Source organism: Lynx rufus, unplaced genomic scaffold (genome assembly GCF_022079265.1).
Source record: "Lynx rufus isolate CCGP_SWC_20201006 ecotype Redwood Valley unplaced genomic scaffold, mLynRuf1.p SCAF_26, whole genome shotgun sequence".
NCBI classification, from domain to species: domain Eukaryota; kingdom Metazoa; phylum Chordata; class Mammalia; order Carnivora; family Felidae; genus Lynx; species Lynx rufus.
Genome location: NW_025814841.1, coordinates 15,209,849 through 15,226,599, shown reverse-complemented (window position 1 = coordinate 15,226,599; position 16,751 = coordinate 15,209,849). Strand labels below are relative to the sequence as shown.

General features: G+C 39.9%; 1 pseudogene; it reads right to left on the bottom strand.

Moving 5' to 3' along the window:
* Window positions 1-13,626: 13,626 nt before the first annotated feature.
* LOC124518987 (protein FAM133B-like) lies at window positions 13,627-14,335 on the bottom strand (annotated as a pseudogene).
* Between the last annotated feature and the right edge of the window lie 2,416 nt (window positions 14,336-16,751).

Genomic DNA, 16,751 nt, shown 5'->3' with positions numbered 1-16,751 from the left:
TCTCTCAAAATAAATATTAAAAAAAAAAAAAAACAAACGACCAAGAACTTAGGAAATGAGATGTGTGTTCTGATCACTCCACTTACTGGATGTTTCCCCGTCTCTCTTCTGCTCCTCTGGCCTGCCTATTCCCAGAGACACAACAATATTGAAATTAGGCCACTTAATAATCCTGCAATGGCCTCTAAGTGTTCAAGTGAAAGGGAGAGTCACACATTATTTTATTTTTTTAATTTTATTTATTTTCTTTTTGAGAGCGAGAGAGACATAGTGTGAGCATGGGCAGGGTGGAGAGAGAGGGAGACAGGGAAATGGAAGCAGGCTCCAGGCTCCGTGCTGGCAGCTTAGAGCAGGGCTCAAACCTGTGAACCGCAAGATCATGACCTGTCAAAAGCCAAGATAGGCTGAAAGCTAGGCCTCTCGCACCAAGCAGCCAAGTTGCGAATGCCAAGGAAAAGCTCTTGAAGAAAGTAAAAAGTGCCACTCCAGTAAACACATAACTGATCAAGCAAAACGGTCTTATTGCTGATATGAGGAAAGTTTGAGTGGTCTGGCTAGAAGAGCAAACCAGCCACCACCTTAAGTCAAAGCCTGATCCAGAGCAGGACCCTAACTCTCTTCAATTCTACGAGGACTGAGAGGGGTGAGGAAGCTGCAAAAGAGAAGTTTGAAGCCGGCAGAGGTTGGTTCGTGAGGTTTAAAGAAAAAGGCTGTCTCCATAATATCAAGTGCAAGGTGAAGCATCACGTGTCGATGTGGTAGTTGCAGCAAGTTCTCCAGAAGGTCTAGCTAAGATCATTAACGAGGGTGGCTACACCAGCCAACAGATTTTCAATGGACCTGGAGCAGCCTTCTGTTGGAAAAAGACGATGCTATCAAGGACTTTCACAGCTAGTCTAGGGAAGAGGTCAATGCCTGGCTTCAAAGCTTCAAAGGACGGACTGACTTTCTTGTTAGGGACTAATGCAGCTGATGACTTTAAGTTGAAGCCAATGCTCACTGACCATTCTGAAAACCCTAGGGCCCTTAAGAATTAATTATGCTAGATCTACTCTGCCTGGGCTCTGTAACGGGAACAACGAAGCCTAGATGATAGCACCTCTATTTACAACATGGTGTATTTAATCTTTTAAGCCCACTCTTGAGACCTACTGCTCCGAAAAAAAAGATTTCTTCCAAAATATGTCTGCTCACTGACAATGCACCTGATCATCCAAGAGCTCTGATGGAGAGATGCAAGATTCATGTTGTTTTCATGACTGCTAATACAACAACCACTCCGCAGCCCGTGGATCAAGGAGCAATTTCAACTTACAAGTCTTATTACTTAAAAAATACATTTTTAAAGGTGATAGCTGCCCTAGATAGCAATTCCTCTGATGGATCTGGGCAAAGTAATTTGAAAGTCTTCTGGATGGGGTGTGTGGGTGGCACAGTTTGTTAAGCATCTGACTCTTGATTTCAGCTCTGGTCATGATCTCATAGTTTGTGGGTTCGAGTCTTGAGTTGCGCTCTGCACTGACAGCTCAAAGCTTATTTAGGATTCTCCCCCTCTCTAGGCCCCTCCCCCACTCATTCTCTCTCCCCCCTCTCTCTCCCCCACCCTCTCTTTCTAAATAAATAAATAAGAAAATTTTCTGGGGGCGCCTGGGTGGCTCAGTCAGTTGAGCGACCGACTTCAGCTCAGGTCATGATCTCACGTTTTGTGAGTTCGAGCCCCGTGTCAGGCTCGGTGCTGACAGCTCAGGGCCTGGAGCCTGTTTCTGATTCTGTGTCTCCCTCTCTCTCTTCCCCTCCCCTACTCATGCTCTGTCTCTGTCTCAGAAATAAATAAACATTAAAAATTTTTTTAAAAAAAAAGAAAAAAGAGAAAATTTTCTGGAAAGGATTTACCATTCTAGACCATTAAGAACATTTGAGATTCATGGGAAGAGGTCCAGATATCAACATTAACAGGAGTGTGGAAGAAGTTGATTCCAACCCTCATGGATGACATTGAGGGGTCCAAGGCTTCAGTGGAGGAAGTAACCACAGATGTGGAAATAGCAAGAGAACTCGAATTAGAAGTGGAGTCTGAAGATGTGACTGAATTGCTGCAATTTCATGATGAAACTTTACCAGATGAGCACTTTTTCTTATGGAGAAGCAAAGAAAGTAGATCCTTTTTTTTTTTAACTGAAGTATAATTAATATGTAGTGTTATATTAGTTTCAGACATACAATATAATGATTCAACAATTCTACAAATTACTCAGTGCTCACCATGATAAGTGTACTATCAATCACCTGTAACAAAGTGATTTCTTAAAATGGAATATACTAATGGTGAGGATCCTGTAAAGATTGTTGAAAACAGCAAAGGATTTAGAATATTATATAAACTTAGTTGATAAAACAATGGCAATGTTTGAGAGGACTGACTCCACTTTGGAAAGAAGTTCTACGGCAGGTGAAATGCTATCAAATAGTTACAGAGAAATCGTTTATGGGAGGGAAAGTCAGTACACTTGGTAAACTGTGTTGTCTTATTTTAAGAAACTGCCACAGCCACCCTGACCTTCAGCAAGCAGCAACCTGTTCAGTCATCAGTGACTCACATGAAGGCAAGACACTCCACCAGCAAAAAAGATACGACTTGCCAAAGACTCAGATGATGGTTAGCATTTTATAGTAATAAAGTGTTTTTTTAAATAAGGTATGTATATAATTTTTTTAGACATGATGCTATTGCACGTTCAATAGACTACAGTATAGTGTAAACATCACTTATATATATGCTGAGAAACCACAAATTCATTGCTTTGTTGCAGTATTTGCTTTATTGCAGTGGTCTGGAACGGGACCCATAATGTGTCCAAGGTATGCCTATAATTCCACAACAGTATACGAAAGATCCCTTTTTCCACATCTTTCCTAACACTTGTTATTTATCTTTTCTGAGAATAGCCATTCTAAGTGGTGAGAAGTGATATTTCATTGTGGCTTTGATTTGCATTTTCCTGATCATTAGTGATGTTGAGCACCATTCCATGTACCTGGTGGTCATCTGTATGTCTTCTTTGAAAAAAATGTCTATTCAGATCCTCTGCTCATTTTTTAATCAAATTATTTTTTTTCGATTGAGTTTTATGAGTTCTTTATGTATTTTGGATATTAGCCCCACGCCAGATATGTGGTTTGCATATATGTTTTTCCAATTCCACAGGTCGTCGTCTCATTCTGTTGATCCTTTCTTTTGCTATTCAGAAGTTCTTTTATTTGTTGTAGTTCCACTTGTTTATTTTTGCTATTGCTACCTTTTCTTTTGTTGTCCAATCCAAAAGATTATCACCAAGACCCCTTTTTTTAATGTTTATTCATTTATTTTCGGAGAGAGATAAGAGTGCGAGTAGGGGAGGGGCAGAGAGAGAGAGGGAGAGAGAATCCCAAGCAGGTTCCTCACGGTCAGCATGGAACCCAACTTGGAGCTCAATCCCATGAACCACAAGATCATGATCTGAGCCGAAATCAAGAGTCAGATGTTCAACCTACTGAGCCACCCAGGTGCCCCACCAAGATGAGTGTTAATAAGCTTACCCCCTGTATTTTCATCTAGGAGTGTACAAACTCCTAGAGAAACTTGCAAGTTGGAGCAAGACAGAAAGTGTGCAAATATGGTACCCACTAGCCTGTCTACCCAGAAAGCACCTCAGTGGACCTCAAAATGTATGTTAAATTATTTTTTTCCCACAGAAAACACTTTTATTTTTTTAATATGAAATTTATTGTCAAATTGGTTTCCATACAACACCCAGTGCTCATCCCAACAGGTGCCCTCCTCAATACCCATCACCAACCCTCCCCTCCCTCCCACCCCGCATCAACCCTCAGTTTATTCTCAGTTTTTAAGAGTCTCTTATCGTTTGGCTCTCTCCCTCTCTAACTTTTCCCTCCCCCGTGGTCTTCTGTTAAGTTTCTCAGGATCCCCATAAGAGTAAAAACATATGGTATCTGTCTTTCTCTGTATGACTTATTTCACTTAGCATAACACTCTCCAGTTCCATCCATGTTGCTACAAAAGGCCATATTTCATTCTTTCTCATTGCCATGTAGTATTCCATTGTGTATATAAACCACAATTTATTTATCCATTCATCATTTGATGGACATTTAGCCTCTTTCCATAATTTGGCTATTGTTGAAAGTACTGCTATAAACATTGGGGTACAAGTGCCCCTATGCGTCAGCACTCCTATATCCCTTGGGTAAATTCCTACTAGTGCTATTGCTGGGTCATAGGGTAGATCTATTTTTAATTTTTTGAGGAACCTCCACACTGTTTTCCAGAACAGCTGCACCAGTTCACATTCCCAGCAATAGTGCAAGAGGATTCCCATTTCTCCACATCCTCACCAGCATCTATAGTTCATCTGATTTGTTCATTTTAGCCACTCTGACCGGCATGAGAGGGTATCTCAGTGTGGTTTTGATTTGTATTTCCCTGATGAGGAGTAACGTTGAGCATCTTTTCATGTGCCTGTTGGCCATCTGGATGTCTTCTTTAGAGAAGTGTGTATGCATGTCTTCTGCCCATTTCTTCACTGGATTATTTGTTTTTCGGGTGTGGAGTTTGGTGAGCACTTTATAGATTTGGACATGTCCGATATGTCATTTGCAAATATCTTTTCCCATTCCGTTGGTTGTCTTTTAGTTTTGTTGATTGTTTCCTTTGCAGTGCAGAAGCTTTTTATCTTCATGAGGTCCCAATAGTTCATTTTTGCTTTTAATTCCCTTGCCTTTGGAGATGTGTCAAGTAAGAAATTGCTGCGGCTGAGGTCAGAGAGGTTTTTCTCTGCTTTCTCCTCTAGGGTTTTGATGGTTTCCTGTCTCACATTCAGGTCCTTTATCCATTTTGAGTTTGTTTTTGTGAGTGGTGTAAGAAAGTGGTCTACTTTCAATCTTCTGCATGTTGCTCTCCCCTTCTCCCAGCACCATTTGTTAAAGAGATTGTCTTTTTTCCATTGGATATTCTTTCCTGCTTTGTCAAAGATTAGTTGGCCATACTTTTGTGGGTCCAATTCTGGAGTCTCTATTCTATTCCATTGGTCTATGTGTCTGTTTTTGTGCCAATACCATGCTGTCTTGACGATTACAGCTTTGTAGTAGAGGCTAAAGTCTGGGATTGTGATGCCTCCCGCTTTGGTCTTCTTCTTCAAAATTACTTTGGCTATTCGGGGCCTTTTGTGGTTCCATACAAATTTTAGGATTGCTTGTTCTAGCTTCGAGAAGAATGCTGGTGCAATTTTGATTGGGATTGCATTAAATGTGTAGCTAGCTTTGGGTAGTATTGACATTTTAACAATATTTATTCTTCCAATCCATGAGCATGGAATGTTTTTCCATTTCTTTGTATCTTCTTCAATTTCCTTCATAAGCTTTCTATAGTTTTCAGCATACAGATCTTTTACGTCTTTGGTTAGGTTGATTCCTAGGTATTTTATGCTTCTTGGTGCAATTGTGAATGGGATCAGTTTCTTTATTTGTCTTTCTGTTGCTTCATTATTAGTGTATAAGAATGCAACTAATTTCTGTACATTGATTTTGTATCCTGCGACTTTGCTGAATTCATGTATCAGTTCTAGCAGACTTTGGGTGGAATCTATAGGGTTTTCCATGTATAATATCATGTCATCTGCAAAAAGTGAAAGTCTGACTTCCTCTTTGCCAATTTTCCTGCCTTTGATTTCCTTTTGTTGTCTGATTGCTGATGCTAGAAAATGTATGTTAAATTAGATGCCTGTCCCCAGGTCAGTGCTACAAGTTCTGCCAACAGGCCCCTTCACAGAAAGTCTGGACACTTCTTGGTTGCTTGTCTCTGTGCTGGACCCTGAGATGGGCAAGTCCTTGGGAACCATTAAGAACTGTTTCTCAGTTTGCTATAGCCTTATGGTCTCATGCACACAAGCCCCATTGGTTTTCATAGCTAGATGTCTTGGGAATTTGTCTCTCAGGTGCAGGTCTTAAAAACCGAAGTGCCAGATGTAAGGTTGCAGCGCTTTACTCTTCAGGGAGAATTTGGTGTTGTGATTTCCCTCCCAGTTGTAGGCTGATGCACTGAGGGTGGGGTTAACGACCAGATTGTGCCTCAACTATAGGCTTCCAGTTATGGAATGAATAAGTCGTGGGGATAAAAAGTACAGCATAGGGAATACAGTCAATGGTATTGTAATAGTGTTATATGGTGACAGATGGTAGCTACACTTGTGGTGAGCACAGCATAACAACATAATAACATGTAAACTTGTCAAATCACTATATTGTACACCTGAAACTGATGTAACATTGTGTGTCAACTATATTTCAATTAAAAAAGAAACAAAGAGGGGCGCCTGGGTGGCTTGGTTGGTTAAGCGTCCGACTTTGGCTCAGGTCACGATCTCACGGTCCATGAGTTTGAGCCCTGCATCAGGCGTTGTGCGACAGCTCAGAGCCTGGAGCCTGTTTCAGATTCTGTGTCTCCCTCTCTCTCTGCTCCTCCCCTGTTCATGCTCTGTCTCTCTCTGTCCCAAAAATAAATAAACGTTAAAAAAAATTTTTTTAAAGAAACAAAGATTGTATCTCAGTTTGTCCTACCCATTTTGAATGAGGGTGTTTTTTCTCCTTATCCCTATAAGTAGGTGTCAATCAGCTAGCTCGGAGATTTTTTCATAGAAAATTGTTCCACATGTAACTTTAAATTCAATGTGTTTGTGGGTAGAGGGGAATTCAAGATCTTTCTGTGTCACCATCTTGAACCAGAACTCTAGGTTTTCATTTTTTTATACTTGTTTTATTTTAAGGTTTTAATTTATATACTTATTTTTGCCTGAGGGAAAAAAACTCCAATAAATTCCAAGAAAGGTAACTAAAGCTTCACTAAAAAACCCATAGTCTTACTAGCTGAGAAATCCAGAAGACAGAATTTGGTGTGGCCATAGTAACTGGAAAATGAGAAAAGATATTCAAAAAAGGGAGAAATATAGGAAGGAATGCTAAATTCTGTGATAAAATTTGTCCACCATTACGGCTGATTCCCTGAACTATGCATGCACAATTGGTATTCACTTGTTTTCCATGAAGGAATTACAAAGCTTGGAGAGTTAGCTCAGCCAAGTTAACTGCTTGTTGAAACAATAGCAATATGAATACTTTTCAAAGGAATAAAACACAATCCAGAGTTTTTTCAATTTATAATGTCCAGGATATTATCTAAAATTATTAGACATATAGAGAAAGGGGAAAATGTGATCCATGCTCAAGAGAAAATACTTTCAATGGATTCTGACCTAAGTTGACCCAGATATTGAAATTGGAAGACAAGGATTTTAAAGCAGTTATTTTAACTATGTGCAAGGATATTAAGGAAAATATATTTATAATAGATAAACACATTTAAAATTTAAGCAGAGAAATAGAATCTATTGAAAAAGAACAAAATAGAAATTTTTAGAACTAAAAAGTACATTATATAATGTGAAAAAGTTACTGGCGAGCCTTAATGGCTGATTACAGAAGAAAGGGTCCATAAACCACTAGAAATTTACCCAAACAGAAGAACAAAGAGAAAAATATTTAAAAAAAATTGAACCACCACACGTGAGACAATAGGACCTCTAGGATTAAAGGAGAAAGACACTGGAGCATAAAAATTATTCTACAAAATAATGTCCAAGTTAGTCTGCTTCTATTTAAGATGTAGAAAGTCACAAAAGAATATGGTTCCTACCCAAATAATGAGTAAAACTAGATAGCCTATAAAGTGACAACTTTTCTTGCTTGCCAACAACTATTATACTATAGCTCTGAACTGTTCATGTTATTGCAGAATCAATATAACCAAAATTCCCCGTGGTACGTAGAAGCAACACTTGTAAAAGAAGCAAAATCAGCACCACTTCTGTAAAAAGGGTCTTTGCCATAAAGATTTTGACCCTGGAATTTTATCAGCCACAGAAGTTTCCTATGGGGCTAATTGTTCTTCCCATCAGTATGGTCATAAAGTAGTGGGTTAACTTTTTCTTTCCTTTTTTTTTTTTCTTTCTTTCCTCCTTCCTTCCTTCCTTCCTTCCTTTCTTTTTTTCAGCTTTACCTCAATTCTGCCCTCCAGAAGTCTGGAGGTTGGGCACATCTTTGCTGTAAAGTACACCACAAAAATTAAAGAACTCTTTTGGGTGCAGCTGGAATAATGATGTCCAATATTTATGAAGTGATTACAATATACCAACCATTTTAAATTGTTTTGGTTGTTACTACACTTAATTCTCCTAATAAATCTATTAGGTAGTTACTGTTTTCATCCCTACTTCACAGATGAGGAAACAGCCCCTGAGAGACTGAAGGAAATATTTCCCAAGGTCACAGAGCTAGTAAGTGGTGACGCTAGAATCAGGACCTGGGGCGGCTTTCTCCCGAACCTACATTGTTAAATAACCCCTATGCTCTGCTCTATCTAGGACAGAAAATGTACTAGTGTAAAGCAACATCTTATTGGATAGAAGTTTAGACGTTCAAAAAAGTTAGGTAAGGGGCGCCTGGGTGGCGCAGTCGGTTAAGCGTCCGACTTCAGCCAGGTCACGATCTCGCGGTCCGGGAGTTCGAGCCCCGCGTCGGGCTCTGGGCTGATGGCTCAGAGCCTGGAGCCTGTTTCCGATTCTGTGTCTCCCTCTCTCTCTGCCCCTCGCCCGTTCATGCTCTGTCTCTCTCTGTCCCAAAAAAAATAAATAAATAAACAAACAAACAAAAAAAAAAGTTAGGTAAGAGGTAGGGAAAAGATACTGGCTCTAATAATCTTTAATGACTCAGCATACTTTAACGGCTTCTGGATGCTCACGTATCTCCTTTACAGCTTTGATATTAAAAGACACCGTAAGCACATTTAACTGTTCTGAGCATCTGTTTCTGGAAATACTTTGCTGTTCATATTCACTGATATATCAAGTGTTAAAGTAGTAAGGTTATTCCCCACAACAGTTATTTACTTAAAAATATTATTAGGATATTCATTTCAAGAAAACTATGTTACCACCCTAAAAGTGTCAGAAAATTAGTGTAGCCATCATCACTGTCACGTCAGTTTTGTAAGTCGTCATCCCGTTCACATAAATATTGCTGTGCCTCTTTGTTCTTTGATTTTTTTTTCATGAAAGAAATACACATGAAATATAAAGACCTTAACCTTATTATAAGGGACAAACAAATCAAAGAATTAGGTGAAGATGAGCCTCTGTAGTTTCATTTCTTCTTTATCTGCTTTTTTCTATGGAGCCCTTCAGATCGTCTGCCAAAATGGGCCCTCCCCATGACCTACTACTGTCCTTGATCTTTGCACTGGGATCTCTTCAAATACCGCAGTGGTACTCCAGTTCATGGAGCAGATGGTTGTGTTGTTCAGCCACCTTAGCGTTGGTCCCTGGAAAGTACTTGTGTGCATGGCTCCCACTTTTGCCCAACTTCTCGACTTGTCTCTATAAAGTAAGACTGATTCGGTAGGTACAGAAGGCCCAGCCACTCACTTCCCTTTGAAATATGCAGGAGTTCCCTTTAATTGGAATTGAAATCAAAGAGTTAAGAGGGTTAGGAAAAGGTCGAACTTAAGTGGAAGGAAACTAAGATCGTCATTCTGGGTGACATCTTTGAGCATCTCAATCAGCAGAGGCCTTCAAGTTGTCAACGTAGTACATACAAGTGGAAAAAAATAATTAGTAATCTGGTATAACAAAGATATACTTGAATGCAAGTAGAGGGAATGCTAAAAATTCTTTCATTAGATTATTAAGTTGATTTATATTTATCGTCGAAAATAGGTATTTTTAACTCTTAGTTTCTCAGAAACTAACACTGTAGATTCGGTAATTTGGGGTCTCTAATATTTCTTTGGGTGATAGAATCGTATAGGCGTGGAAACAATCTCTTCAGCAGTGCATATAAACATCCAAAAAAGAACAGGGGAAATCTTGGTTGAAAGAGTTGGGGGTTTTCAGGATTATGTTTTTAAGTGCAAGACAGAATTAATTTTGTATATCCCCAGTCATCTAATGGTGGAATATATGTTTCTAGACTTATATACTTATATTCATACATTATATATATCTATATTTCTGAAGCTAAGAAATTCTGAATTTTTTTAAGTACTTTTATTTTCTGAAAGTATAATCACATAGTTCAGTATTCAACAGTTACAAACATTGAAAAGATCTCCCTTCATCCTGTGTCCCAGATACCACATCCTGTCTTCAGATGTTATCTTTTGCTTGTGTGTCCTCACAGAGCTATTTTGCTCACGTTCCAGTAGATATATAAACTTAAATACTTTCTTTTGTTACCCAACAGTAGCATACTTCATGCAGTACTCTGTACCTTCACGTGTTTTTTATATTAATAAAAACATGTGTATATTTTTTTGTGTATGGTTTCTTTGCAGGAAGAGCCTCATTACTCTTTTATATGATGGCATGTGGGTAAATATTAATTCACCTAGTTCTTCATTCAGCTTCTGCCAGTGAATTACAATTTGATGTTTACTGTATAACCGCTGACCTGACTATGTCTTATACTACAATTACTTAACCTTGCTTACATTGCTTTTCATGTTCTCCGGAGGCCATTATTCTTCTTGTCAGTTGTTTACTTTCTATTTATCTATCACTAATTTTTCCCTAAACTCTCCACCTCTCAAAACAGTCACGTCTCCCATTGTCTATGAGTTTCTTTCTCCTTCTTCCCTGTCTCTCTTGCTCTCTCTCTGTCTTAGACATCCTCTCTGGAGCCCTCCCCTCTGCTCCTGACGAACTAGCTGTTTTCTGGCTTGTGGTACAGCTGTCTCATCATAGACACTTCCTTCCCCTTTAACCTGGGAATTCCCTTATGTGCTCACCTCTGTTGAGCACCTTATGTCCTGGATGCAGTGTCTTTTTCTATGTTTACTCTTATGATTGGGTACAATGCATTCTTCCGGGGCTTCCCAAGAAAGGGCACATGGAAAGTGAAAATTTTGAGAAATTGTTTATTAGGATTCTCCAGAGAAACAGAACCAATAGGAAGTATGTGTGTGTGTGTGTGTGTGTGTGTGTGTATAAAGAGATTTGTTTTAAGAAACTGGCTCACCTGATGATGGAGACTAGTAAGTCCAAGTTCCAAGGCAGGCTAGATAGAGACTCAGAGAAGAGTTAATGCTGCAGTTCAAGTACAAGCTTTGTCAGGCTGAAGACCCAGGAAGGAGCCAAGGTTGTAGTTCCAGTCTAACAGTCAGCCATTTGCTGCGGAGTTCCCTTTTGCTCAGGGGAGGTCAGTGTTTTGTTCTATTCAGATCATCAGCTGATTGGATGAGGCCCACCTGAATGATCCAAGGCTACCTGATTTACTCAGAGTGCACTGATTTAACTTTTAAACTCTCCTCACAGAAACACCCAGAATAATGTTTGACCATATATCTGGGCACTGTGGACCAACCAAGCTGACATATAAAATTAACCATCACAGACACCTAAAATTTGTTTTTATTCTACCTGCAACCTGTTTAATAATTAAGTATAGAATTCTAAGCTGCAAATTCTTTTTCCTCACAATATTGGAGACATTTCCATAATGCCTTCTGGCTTGTAGTGTTCCTCCTTAGAAGTCTGATACCATTTTGATTCTTTTTTTTTTTTTTTTTTTTAGTTTAAACTCTGTAAGCTTTTAGGATCTTCTCTTTTCCCTACTGGTCTCTTTACTCTCATTATTTTATATACATCAGACCTTGATCTGGGCCTCCTTCACTCTCTGTACTGGGCATCATTGGGCCCTTTCAAATCTGAATGCTTGTGTCCTTCATTTATGAACAATTTTCTTAAAATGATTTCCTTCTTTCTATTTTCTCCATTCTATTTTTCTGAAATTCTTAAAGTTTGAATGTTGACTCTCTCAAACTAATCTTTTTTTTCACTTTTTTCTTCTATAATCCATTTCTTTCAGTACTAGTTTTTAGACACTTTGTCTACGTTATCATCAATCTCTTTACCAGACATTCCCTTTGTGTATCATATTTTTAAACTCTAGCATCTCCTTATTGTTTGTAAAGTAATACTCCTTTTTTATTGCATACTGTTTTAAAAATTCAATACCTTATCTCTCTAAAGATACAAGTTATAGGGGTGGGTTTTCTATGGTTTTTTATTTTTATTTTTTATTTTTTTAACAAAAATAGCATTTATTCAGCCTCTTATGCCAAAATGTTTTGTGCATATACCACTATAATTAGCATACTCTGTATAACAAGCAAAATTGTACATCAAATTGTATTTCATGTTACCTGATTATTTAAAAATGTAAAGTGAAATGGTTGATCAATTCCTTTTAACGTTACCAGTAAATAATTCAGCAGTAGATATGAGGCACAAAGCCTTAGTAGGATATGACACAAGAAGAACAAAAATGTAATTTTCACTTAATTTATCATAATTTGTTGTGAATATACAGAGACAAGTTTTTTTAATATTGTGTTTACAAACATTCTGGCAATAGCTTTATGTAACAAGACATAGCATACCAGGCCTGCCACTCAACTTTTTTTATGGTTAAGTCTCAGCTTCACTATAAAGCTGTTTAAAAAGAAAAAATATCTTGGCAAGAATGCTGTTAAACATAGTAAAGAATTTAAGATAGCAAGAATGCAGAGCTAATAAAAGCCAAACATTGCAGCCTAAACAAAATTCATACAAAAATATAAGAACTGTCACTGGTTACATAAAATTTTGCCGACTGGCTAAAACTTAATTAGTACAAAACATGCATTTTAGAATCTTTAGCTAACAAGTTCAAAAAATACCAGGGTCTATTTGAAATGATTCCTCTCCAAAGCCAAAGGGTAGGCAAAATTAGTTCAAATGTTATAACACACTCTAATGCTAAAAAAAAAATTCAGTGTTGTTGAAGGAGAGGTAAATTCCAGAACTTTGGAGGCTCTGTCGTGCTGCAAAGGGCTGTTTCTCTGGTTCACTTAAAGCAGCAAATAACAGAGCCCAGGATGTCAAAGGGCAAGACTGCCGCACCGGGCTCTGAACCCCCCCTGCCCATGCTTCAAGGCATGCCGTTCTGCTAGCTAACGAGAAAACAAACCAGCCCCCTCCACCCTAAAACATCCTTCCCCAGGTAAATAAAAGTATATAAGGAGGGGGGAAACTAAAATATACTCGTCTACAGAGTAAGGATTTTGAAATACCAATCTACTCCCTGTTTCAAAAATGTTAACTGGAGTCATCTGGTCATTTCTAATTATATCGTAATGATGTATCCAGATTCTATTTCTGTGGATTTATCACTAGATACCTCTAGTCAACAGTACCGACTTTATTCCCAAATAGCTTAACCACTAACACACTTGCTGTGTATCATCTGCCAGAATGGTGAAGCATTAGAAGAGAGGAAAAAAAAAAAAAACATATTCAAGCAGCAGGCAACAATATGGCCCTTTCACACAGTAGCATCTGAATGGCTACTGAATAGTCCAGGAATAATTCCAAAAACAAGAAAATTCGTGCATTTTAGTAATTATGTCATAATGTTCACAGTTGAAATTTCCTTAGACGTCGCAGTTTCTTTACAAGGGAATCTTGATTTTTCTTAATGTTCCTATGAGTCAAGACTTGAACTAGTAGCTTTCTTTTTCCTCTTCTTATGGTTTCTTATGCTTCTTTTTTGTTTCTTGTTACTTTTTCTCTTTCACTCCTTTTCTTCTTTTTTGCTTGTACCCTCCTCAATCTAATCTCACTCTGATAAGGACTCTGATGATAAAGGTTTATCTTCAGGATACATCTTTGTTTTTTCCATGAGTCCTCTCATGTCCTTTTCTTTCTCAGCTGCGTCCTTAGACTTATTTTTTAAACTATCCTTGCTGTCTGCTTCAGTTGCTGACATGGAGTTCTCAGAAGATTTATGTGAATGGTTCTCTTTTTCCCTTATTTTTTATCCTCATCTTCAGAATCTGAAGATCTGCTAGGAGAGTCAGAGCTTAATGAAGAAGAAGATGAATACCTACCAGATTTTTTCTTTTCTTTTTTCTTTGTCTTTTTTTTTTTTTTTTGGATGAGCCCTTTGTCCCCCTGACAATTTCTCTCTGTGTTTTTCTATTTCTTTCTTCCAATTCTCATTCATTTTTTTCCTCACATTCAGCCAATGCCTTGGAGCCTTTCTTTTTCTTTTCTGGTTGTTCTTTCCCTTCTTCCCAGGGAGGCCTTGGTGAATTCAGGCCATCTTGAATCGTTGACCCTGAAGACTGGTTCAGACCCCTGGATCTGGGCATTGCCATTGGGTGCATATAGGCCACCCGATTGTCCCATTTCCCCAGGTGCAGGACTGAGGGCACGGTCAGACACCAAGAGAGATCAGACCAGAGATCTTTATGGGTTGTTTTGTTTTGTTTTAGATGTATTTGGTCTCTTTCCTATTTTTTTCTTTTTCCTTTTTTTTTTTTTTTCATGTCTGCTTTGGCATTTCATGCTTGTGGCTTTCCTCTAATATCTGCTGACCCTTGACTAGTGATCATATTTATACGTGATTGGAATAGTTGCATGGGTGCTTATTGTCCAGTAGGCTTCTCTGAAAGGTAACCTGGCTACGTTATTTCAGTGGGCAGAACTTCATCATCTGTAGGACTTTGGCCCGCAGGAAAAACCCTCCATCCTCCTGTTTAGCAGATATAAGCTTAAAGTGTAGCATTCTAGGACTCAAATAAGGAAAAGGAGAGAGGAGTTTTATAATTCAGAACAGAGCCTTTCACTTATTCTTCTAGTATATAATACAGCAGCACCCACATCCATGTCTTCTTGTGTCCATGAGTCCAGAATCTATCTGGTTCAACCTCTTCACAAAGAATAAAGCTCCCAGCTTGTCCTAAGTTGGAGGAAGGTGATGTCATTACCCTGCAGTCACCCTGTGGCACTGGGGAGGGGAGGGGAGGGAGACCCGGGAACCCAGGGAGTTCTTTTTTTTTTTTTTTTTTAATTTTTTTTTTCAACGTTTATTTATTTTTGGGACAGAGAGAGACAGAGCATGAACGGGGAAGGGGCAGAGAGAGAGGGAGACACAGAATCGGAAACAGGCTCCAGGCTCCGAGCCATCAGCCCAGAGCCTGACGCGGGGCTTGAACTCACGGACCGCGAGATCGTGACCTGGCTGAAGTCGGACGCTTAACCGACTGCGCCACCCAGGCGCCCCCCCAGGGAGTTCTTAAACACATTTCAAATATTTCTTCAGTCTCAGCTGGATCTGCATCACCCTACTTTTCAGAGTTACCAGTGGCTTCATTTCTCAAGCTTTTCTGCAGTTATATGCTTGATTCTGTTTGCATCCTGGCTTCTCCCAACACAAGGTGACGTTTCAACTTTCTCTGGACTGCCGAAGCACTTGTCACTGTGTCTCTGCTTTCTTGCTTCTAATTTTTTTTTTCTGTTGTTTCCTCTTTAGGTTACATTTTTACTGGTGGATGTATCACCCTGTCCTTTGGAGATCCTTTCATTATAATGTGACTGCTGTTTTTGGAGGGAGACTATTCAGTAAGTCACTTTAAGTTCTGTTAAGTGGTAGAAAAAACTCCACGTGCAGGATCCATGGAGAAGAAGCTGAAGACGGCAGGGCCAGACTAGGACAGACTGGCCTCTGAGGACTGGCCCTTTGGCCAAGCCTCTATTTGAGAACGTTGGGAGCTGGGAGGCAGAATTCTAGCATTACGGGCAAGGAAAGCAATTGCACGGCCCCTCTGGGAGAGGGGAAGAAAGGAGAGATCCAACTCTGCCCAGTGCTATTTTCCAATAGTCAGGCAAACTGATTTAATCAGTGGGGCATGACAGTGGGGCCTGTGGGCCATAGCAGGTCTCATAGAGATAAAGACGTTTCAGGGAGGTCCCTCGGGTTAGAACAGAAGCTCAGCCAGCAACTCGCTGAACCGTAGGGCACAATCTAGCTTCTGTGGGAGAGGGTAGAGAGTGGGTGGGAAAGTGTCCAGAGTCTCCAGGCATGCCTGAGCCTGAGCCTGCTTAACCCGCCTACGAGTTCTGTGCCCCGGGGGGGGGGGGGGGGGGGGGGGGGTAGGGGGGGGTGGAGAGAAAATTCTAACCACAATTTTACTGTGTGGTTTATGATTTTACCCCACTTCTGGATAATGCGAGTTGTTGACATCACCCTTAAAGCAGTGATGACAGCTTCCTTTTCCGTGTTTGTTTCCCAAATGCAAAAGGACCTTATTACCTCAGGGCAAGCCCTCAGGCTGGGGTCTGCCACTGCTGGTTGCAGATCCTGCTCTGGAATTTTCATTGCTCTGAGAGAGAGAGAAAGGCTCAGTCCGGGGACCCAGTAGCCTGGGCCAGTCCTGCAGAATCTGGGGTGGGGTCCAGTCAAAAGCAATGTGGATCTCGGTGGGCTTAGTTATGTACAGGGCAGTACACTCGATTACAGTGGAGGGCGCTGTTCCGTCTAGCGTGTTCAGTCCTAAACTGCCATTCAGATGCACGTCTATGCCGCTTCCTCATGAAGGAACTGCTGTGCTAGGCCTTCATCGCCGACCAGGGACTGCTTTTGGTTGCTCTGGTGCAACGTCAGAGGGGAGAAATAAATCAGCATGGGTGTGGTGATTGGTTAGAAGACAGGTATTGAGGCTGCGCCTGGGTGGCTCACTTGGTTAAGCATCCTACCTCAGCTCAGGTCATGATCTCACGTTTCAGGAGTTCGAGCCCTGTGTTGGGCTTTGTGCTGACAGCTCA